We start from the raw sequence: 10,024 nt of genomic DNA, 5'->3' as shown, positions 1-10,024 counted from the left end.
TCACAATAACCCTAACCCTCACCGTAAACATAACGCTACCCCTCACCATAACATTCATCTTAGCTGTAACCCTAACCCTAAACCTTACCCTCACCCTAACCTTAACCCTAACTCTAGCCTCACCCTAACCCAAACCCTCACCCTCACCCTCACCCTCACCCTCAGTCTAACCCTAACCCTAACCCTAATCCTAGCCCTAACCCTAACCCTACTCCTAAACCTAACCTACACCATCACCCTCACCCTAACTATAACCCTTACCCAAACTTAAACTTAATTCTATCCCACACCGAACCCTAACGCTCAACCTCACACTCACCCTAAACCTAACCCTAACCCTCTCACACTTACACTAAAACTTACCCTAACACTCACAATAACCCTAAGGCTAACCCTAACCCTCACTCTCACCCTAAACCTCACCCTAACCATTAGACTCACCCTAACCCTAACCCTAACCCTTATCTTCACCCAAAGCCTAACCCCAACCCTAACCCTAAACCTCACACTCATCCTAACCCTAACCCTAACCCAAAACTTAACCCTAACCCTCAATCCAGCCTTCACACTAACCCTAACTCTAACCCTCACCTTACCCCTCAACCTAACCCTTATCCTCACGCTAACCCTTACCCTCACCTAACACTAACCCCAACTATAACCCTAACCCTCACTCTAACCCTAACCCTAATCCTAACCCTAACCCTGACCCTCACCCTAACCCTAACCCTCACCTTCACCCTAAACCTCTTCCTAATCCTAACTGTCACCCACACCCTAACCCTCGCCCTCACCTGAACACTCACCCTAACCCTAAACCTCACCCTCACCCTAAACATCACCCTAACACTAACCCTCACCCTAACCCTTACCCAAACCCTTACCCAAAACCTCACCCTCACCCTCACCCTCACCCTCACCCTCACCAAAAGCCTAACCTTAAAGCTAACACTAATTCTAAACCTAAATCTCACCCTCACCCTAACTCTAACCCTAATCCAAACCTTAACCCTCACCTGCACCCTAGACCTCACCCTAACCCTAACCCTAATTCTCACCCTAACCCTCAACCTAACCCTTATCCTCACCCTAAACCTAACCCTCAATCTAACCCTAATCCTCACCCTAACCCTTACCCTCACCCTTACCCTATGCCCAACCAAACCCTAAACCTCACACTAACCCTAACCCTCAACCTAACCCTAAACCAAAACCTGACCCTTACCCTAATCCTCACACTAACTCTAAACCTCACCCTAATCATAACCCTAAGCCTAACCATCACCCTAACCCTAACCCTCATCCTAACCCTAACCTTAACCTTAACCTAACCCTCAGACTAAACCTAACCCTCACACTGACCCTAAACCTATCCCTCTGCCTAACCCTCACCCTAACACTCAAGCTAACCCTAACCCTCACCCTCACCCTAACCCTCACTCTAACACTTACTCTCACCCTAACCCTAAACCTAACCTTTACCCTATCCCTAACCCTCTCCCAACCCTAACCCTAACCCTCACCCTCACCCTCACCCTCACCCTCAGCCTCACCCTCACCCTAACCCTCACACTAACCCTCACACTAACCCTCACCCTAACGCTCACCCTCACCCTCAACCTAACCCTAACCCTATCCTAAACCTAACCGTAACCCTCACCCTCAACCTCACCCTAAACTTCAACAGAATCTTACTGCTGGCAGGCCTCCGGGTGTTCAGGGTGAACATTCTCCTTGTAAATCCTCCGTGGTTTCTTCTACACCCGTGAAGTTTGGCAAGTGTACGCAGTTTGCATTGCTGCACAACTGCGCCTGCAGAGGTCTGCTGCTCTTGCAAAAATTCAGACCTGGCAGTCAGATATGCTTGTCCCCATAGGACCCTGCCAGCTGACTGGGAATATCTGCTTCCCGTTCTTCTCACCTGAGTGCTACTGATTACAGCTTTGACAGCTACACTCTACCGAACCTGAGGAGTAAGTTTTAACTCTACTTATGGCACTCTGTAAAAATTTGGAGAACTTGACCTCAGTTGTTTGTGACATGACCACTGTCCATCCAGGTCTATGGACAGTACTGGGTATATCAGGCTCTAGTTAGTCCACCGTTGTGTTCAGCCGAATGACTTCTGCGGGAAACACTCAGAATGAGGTTCTGAGTTATTGCAAGATAGGTGCGTTCCACTCCTTTTCAAGGCTTCTTAGGAAGAATTTCAGAATCTGGCTCCCCGAAGGCCTCCGATTGTTCCGGGTGGACATCTCCTTGTAAATCCTAACCCTAACCCTAACTCTAATCCTACCTCTAAACCTCACCCTCACCCTCACCCTCATCCTCACCCTCACCCTCACCCTAACACTCATCATCACCCTCACCCTCTCCGTCACTGTAACCCAAAACTTACCCTAACCCTAATGCTAACCCTAAGCCTTAACCGTAACCCTAACCCTAATCATAAACATAACCCGAATCTTGCTGCTGTCAGGCCTCCGGGTGTTCCGGGTTAACATCTCCTTGTAAATCCTCCGTGGTTTATTTTTCACCCATGATGGTTGGCAAGGGCACACAGTTTGCATTGCTGCACAATTGTGCCTGCAGATCTCTGCCGAAGTTGCAAACATTCAGACGTGGCAGCCTGATCTGCTTGGCCCCGTAGAACACTGCCAGCTGACTGAGAATATCGGCCTCCCATTCTTATCACCTGAGTGCTACTTATTACAGCTTTGACTGCTACACTTTACTCAACCTGAGGAGCAAGTTTTACCTCTACTTATGGCACTCTATAAAAGTTTGGAGAACTAGACCTCAGTTTTTGGGACTCGACCACAGTCCATAGAGGACTATGGACGGCACTGGCTATATCAGGCTCTAATTAGTCCACCGTTGTGTTCAGCTGAATGACTTCTGCCAGAAACACTCAGAATGAGGTTCTGAGTTATTGCAAGATAGGTGCGTTTCACTCCTTTTCAAGGCTTTCTAGGAAGAATTTCAGAATCTGGCTGCCGGCAGGCCTCCAGGTGTTCCTGGTGAACATTTCCTTGAAAATCCTAACCCTAACCCTCACCCTGACCCTCGTCCTAACCCTAACTCTAACCCTAACCCTAACCCTAAACCCTAACCCTAAACCTAACCCTAAACCCTAACCATGACCCTAATGCTTACCCTAAACCATAACCCTGAACCTAAACCTCACCGTATCACTATCCCTAACCCTAACCCTCTATGGATTACAGCTTTGACAGCTACACTCTACTCAACCTGAGGAGTAATTTGCACCTGTACTTATGGCACTCTGTGAAAGTTTGGAACTAGACCTCAGTTGTTTGGGACATGACCACTGTCGTTCCAGGACTATGGTTGGCACTAGCTATGTCAGGCTCTAATTAGTCCACGGTTGTGTGCATCAGAATGACCTGTGCCAGTAACACTCATAATGAAGTTCTGAGTTATTGCAACATGGGAAAGTTTTAATACTTTCAAGGCTTCTTAGAAAGAATTCCAGAATCTTGCTGCCAGCGGGTCTCCGGGTGTTCTGGTTGGACATCTCCTTGTAAATCCTAACCCTAAGCCTAACTCTAACCCTCAACCTCAAACTCATTCTCACCCTCAACGTCATCGTCACCCTCACCCTCACCCTAACACTCACCATCACCCTCACCCTCATCTTCACTGTAACCCTTACCCTACCCTAAACCTAATGCTAACCCTAAGTCCTAACATTAACCCTAACCCTAAACCTAACCCGAATCTTGCTGCCGGCAGGCCTCCGTGTTTTCCGGGTGAACATTTGCTTGTAAATCCTCCGTGGTTTCTTCTACACCCGTGAAGTTTGGCAAGGGTATGCAGATTGAATTGCTGCACAATTGCGCCTGCAGAGCTATGCCGCCCTTGCAAACATTCAGACGTGGCAGTCAGATATGCTTGCCTCCGTAGAACACTGTCAGCTGACTGGGAATATCTGCTTCCCTTTCTTCTCACCTGAGTGCCACTGATTACAGCTTTGACGGCTACACTCTACTCAACCTGAGGAGTAAGTTGAACCTGTACTCATGGCACTCTCTGAACGTTGGGAGAACTGGACCTCAGATGTTTGGGACGCGACCACTGTCCATCCAGGAGTATGGACGGCACTGTTTATATCAGGCTCAAATAGGCCACGGTTGTGTTCATCAGAATGACCTCGGCCACAAACATTCAGAATGAGGTTCTGAATTATTGCTACATAGCAGCGTTTCACTCCATTTAACGCTTCTTAGGACGAATTCCAGAATGTTGCTGCCAGCAGGCCTCCGGATGTTCCAGGTGAACATCTCCTTGTTAATCCTCCGTGGTTTACACTCGTGAAGTTTGGCAAGGGTACGCAGTTTGCATTGCTGCACAATTGCGCCTGCAGAGCTTTGCCGCACTTGCAAACATTCAGAAGTGGCAGCCAGATATGCTGGTCACCTTAGGACACTGTTAGCTGACTGGGAATATCTGCTTCCCTTTCTTCTCACCTGAGTGCTACCGATTACAGCTTTGACAGCTACACACTACACAACCTGAGGTGTAAGTTGAACCTCTACTTATGGCATTATGTGAAAGTTTGGAGAACTAGACCTCAGTTGTTTGGGACGCGACCACTGTACATCCAGGACTATGGATGGCACTGGCTATATCGTGCTCTAATTAGTCCACCGTTGTATTCATCAGAATGATCTCAGCTGCAAACACTCAGAATGAGGTTCTGAAATATTGCAACATAGGAACATTTCATTCCATTCAAGGCTTCTTAGGATGAATGCCAGAATCTTGCTGCCGGCATGCCTCTGGGTGTTCCGCGTGAACATTTCCTTTTAAATCCTAAACTTAACCCTAACCCTATCGCTAACCCTAACCCTAACTTCACCCTCACCCTCACCCTCACACTCACCCTAACCCTAACCGTAACTCTCACCCTCACCCTCACCCTAACTCTAACCATAAACCTCAACCTAACCCTCACCCTAAACCTTACCCTCACCCAAACCATAACCCTAACCCTAACCCTCACACTAAACTTAAACCTCATTGTAACCCTAACCCTACCCCTCACTCTAAACATCACCCTAACCTAATCCTAAACCTAACACTCACACTCAGCCTAACCCTCACCATCACCCTAATGCTCATCCTAACCCTAACCCTCTCCCACACACTAACCCTCACCCTTACCCAAACCATCACCCTCACCCTAACTCTCACCCTAAACATCACCCGAACATTAATGCTCACCCTAACCCTAACCCTAACCCTCATCCTAACCCTCACCCTCAACCTAACCCTCACCCTCATCCTAATCCTCTCCCTAACCCTAATCCTTACCCTAACCATAAGCTAAACCTCAACCTCACCTTCACAATCACACTAACCCTCACGCTCACACTAGCCCTCACCCTAAACCTAACCCTAACCCTAACCCTAACCCTCACCTTCAACCTCACCCTCAGCCTAACCCTAACCCTAACCCTAACCCTAAACCGAAAACTAACCCTAACACTCACCCTAACCCTCACCCCAACCCTTAAGCTCAACCTAACAGGAACCCTAACCCTAACCCTCACAATAACCCTGACATTCACCCTAAACCTAACTCTACCCCTCACCCTAACCCTCACCGTAACCTTAACCCAAACCCTAACCCTCACACTAACCCTACCCCTCACCCACACCCTAACCGTCACTGTCACCCTCACCCTAACACTAAGCCTAACCCTACCCTTCACCCTAAACTTAATCCTCACCCTAACACTAACCCTCACTCGCACCTGAACCTTCACACTCACCCTAACCCTCAGCCTCAACCTAAACATCACCCTAACCATAAACCTCACATTACCCCTAACCCTCACCCTAACCCTAACCCTAAACCTAAACCTTACCCTCATTTTAATTCTGGCACTAACCCTAACCCTTACCTAACCCAAAGCCTCACCCTCAACCTAAACCTCACACTAACACTAACCCTCACCCTAGACCTCACCCTAACCCTAATCCTAACCCTAACCCTCACCCTCACATTCACCCTCAACTGCAGCTGAACCCTAACCCTAAACCTCATCCTAAGCCTAAACCTCACCCTCACCCTAACGCTAACACTAATCTTAACCATCACACTCACCCTCATCCCAATCCTAACCCTAACCCTAACCCTCACCCTCAACCTAAACCTTAAGCACACCCTAACCCTCACCCTCACCCTCACTATAATCCTAACCCTAACCCTAACCCTAACCCTCACCCTCACCCTATCGGTAACCCTCAACCACACCCTAACCCTCACCCTCACCCTCACCATAATCCAAACCCTAAACCTAAACCTAACCCTCACCCTCACCGTAAATCTCACCCTAACCCTTACCCTCACCCTAACACTTACCCTCAACCTAACCCTAACCCTAACCCTAAAACTAGCCCTCACCCTCAACATAACCTTTACCCTAACCCTAAACCTAAACCTCACCCTCACCCTAACCCTCACTGTCAACCAAACCCTCAGCCTAAACCTAACCCTCACCCACACCCTAACCCTCACCCTCACCCTCAAACTAAACCTCAACCTGTTCCTCACCCTCACCCTCACCCAAACCGTAACCCTATTGCTCATCCTAAGCCTAACCCTCATGCTCACACTAACCCTCACCATCACCCTAACCCTCACTCTAACCCTAACCCTCACCCACACACTAACCCTCACCCTCACACAAAACCTCACACTCACCTTAACCCTCACCCTCAGCATAACCATCTCCCTAACTCTAACTCTCAACCTAACCCTAACCCTAACCCTCACACTAACAATAAAACTCTCCCTACCCCTTATCCTTACCCTCACCCTAACCCTTACTGTCACCCTAACCCTCACCCTAACCCTAACACTCAACCACACACTAACACGAATCCTCACTTGAACCCTCATTCTCACCCTAAACCTCACCCTCATTTTAAACATCACCCTAACCCTAATCCGAACCATAACCCTCACCCTAACCCTAACCCTCACCCTAACCCTCACCCTCAGCATAATTCTCACCCTAACTCTAACCCTAAACCTTCCCCTAAACCTAACCCTCACCCTCACCCTCACCCTCACCCTAGCCCTCACCCTCACCCTCACCGAAGCCCTCACCCTAACCCTAAACCTAACCCTAACCCTAATCCTAACCCTCACCCTCACACTCACCCTCACACTAACAGGAATCTTGCTGCCGGCAGGCCTCTGGGTTTTCCGGGTGAACATCTCCTTGTAAATCCTCGGTGGTTTCTTTTACACCCGTGAAGTTTGGCAAGCGTATGCAGTTTGCATTGCTGCACAATTTCGCTTGCAATCCTCTGCCGTGCTTGCAAACATTCAGACTTGGTAGTCACATTTGCTTGTCCCCGTTGGACACTGCCAGCTGACTGGGAATATCTGCTTCCCGTTCTTCTCACCTGAGTGCTAATGATTACAGCTTTGACGGCTACACTCTACTCAACCTGAGGAGTAAGTTGAACCTCTACTTATGGCTCTCTGTGAAAGTTTGGAGAACTAGACCTCAGTTGTTTAGGAAGCGACCACTGTCCATCCAGGACTATGGACGGCACTGGCTATATCAGGATCTGATTAGTCCACGGTTGTATTCGGCCAAATGACCTCTGATGGGAACACTCAGAATGAGGTTCTGAGTTACTGCAACAGAGGAGCGTTTCATTCCTTTTCAAGGCTTCTTAGGAAAAATTCCAGAATTTTTGTGTCTGCGGCCCTCCAGGTGTTCCAGGTGAATATCTGCATGTAAATCCATTCCTTTTCAAGGCTTCTTAGGAAGAATTCCAGAATTTTTGTGTCTGCGGCCCTCCAGGTGTTCCAGGTGAATATCTCCATGTAAATCCTAACCCTCACACAACCCTAACCCTAACCCTAAACCTACCCTCACCCTCACCCTCACCCTTACCCTCACCCACACCCTGACGCTAACCCTAACCCAATCCCGAAACCTAAACCTAACCCTAACCCTCACCCTTACCCTCACCCTAAACTTAACCCAAATCTTACTGCTGGCAGGCCTCCGGGTGTTCAGGGTGAACATTCTCCTTGTAAATATTCCATGGTTTCTTCTACATCCGTGAAGTTTGGCAAGGCTACGCAGTTTGCATTGCTGCACAATTGTGCCTGCAGAGCTCTGCCAAGCTTGCAAACATTCAGACGTTGCAGCCATATATGCTTGTCCTCATAGGACCCTGCTAGCTGACTGGGAATATCTGCTTCCTGTTCTTCTCACCTGAGTGCTACTGATTACAGCTTTGACAGCTACACTCTACTCAACCTGAGGAGTAAGTTTTACCTCTACTTATGGCACTCTGTAAAAGTTTGGAGAACTAGACCTCAGTTGTTTGTGATGCGACCACTGTCCATGCAGGACTATGGACAGCACTGGCTATATCAGGCTCTAGTTAGTCCACCATTGTGTTCAGCTGAATGACTTCTGCCGGAAACACTCAGAATTAGGTTCTGAGTTATTGCAAGCTAGGTGGGTTTCACTCCGTTTCAAGGCTTCTTAGGAAGAATTTCAGAATCTGGCTGCCGGCAGGCCTCCGGGTGTTCCTGGTGAACATCTTCTTGTAAATCCTAACCCTAACCCTAACCCTAGCCCTAACCTTGACCCTAACCCTAAAGCCTAACCCTAACTCTAAACCCTAACCCTGACCCTAACCCTAACCCAAAACCCTAACCCTGAACCTAAACCTCACCCTATCCCTAACCTAACTCTAACCCTCTACTGATTACACCTTTGACGGCTACACTCTACTCAACCTGAGGAGCAAATTGAACCTGTACTTATGGCACTCTGTGAAAATTTGGAGAACTAGATCTCAGTTGTTTGGGACGCGACCACTGTCCATCCAGCACTATGGACAGCACTACTTATGTCAGGCTCTAATTATTCCACGGCTGTGTTAATCAGAATGACCTCTGCCGAGAACACTCAGAAAGAATTTCTGAGTTATTGCAACAAAGGAGCGTTTCAATCCTTTCAAGGCTTCTTAGGAAGAATTCCAGAATCTTGCTGCGGGCAGGCCTCCGGGTGTTCCCGGTGGACATCTCCTTGTAAAACCTAACGCTAACCCTAACTCTAAACCTCAACCACACCCTCACCCTCATCCTCATCCTCACTCTCACCCTAACACTAACCATCACCCTCACCCTCACCGTCACTCTAACCCTATACTAATCCTAACCCTCACACTAATCCTCACCCTAATACTCATGCTAACACTAACTCTCACTCTCACACTAAACCTCAACCTAACGCTTAACCTCACCCTAACCCTAACCCTAACCCTCACACTAAACCTAACGCTCACCCTAACCCTAAACCTACAACTCACCTAAACCTAACCCTAACCCTAGTTCTCACCCTAACTCTAATCCTAAACCTAACCCTCACACTAAACCTTACCCTAACGCTAACCCTAACATTAACCCTAACCCTCAGCCTAACCCTTACCCTAACCTTAACCCTAAACCTCAACCTAACCCTCACCATAACACAAACCCTAACCCTAATCCTACCTCTCCCCCAAAGCATCAACCTATCCTTTACCCTCACAATCTCTCTAACCCTCACACTAACCCTAACCCTCACCATAACCCTCACCCTAATCATTACCCTAACCCTAACCCTAACATTAACCCTAACCCTAATACTAACCTTAACCCTAATCCTCAACCTAACCCTCCCACTAACCCTAAACCTAACCCTAACCCTCACCCTCACCCTAACCCTCAACCTAACCCTTACTCTCACCCTCAATGTAGCCCTCACACTAACTCTAACCCTCATCCTAACCCTCACCCTAACCCTCACCCTCTCACTCACGCTCACCCTCAGCATAACCATAACCCTAACCCTAATCCTAAACCTAATGCTCACCCTCACCCTCAAACTCAACCTAAACCTAACCCTAACCCCAAACCTCACCCACACCATCAACCTAAACTTCAGCCTCAACCTCACCCTCACACTAACCCTAA

The sequence above is a fragment of the Dipodomys merriami genome, unplaced genomic scaffold, assembly GCF_024711535.1.
Source record: "Dipodomys merriami isolate MVZ:Mamm:240054 unplaced genomic scaffold, mDipMer1.0.p SCAF_58, whole genome shotgun sequence".
NCBI lineage: Eukaryota > Metazoa > Chordata > Mammalia > Rodentia > Heteromyidae > Dipodomys > Dipodomys merriami.
Note: the sequence above shows the minus strand (reverse complement) of the source record.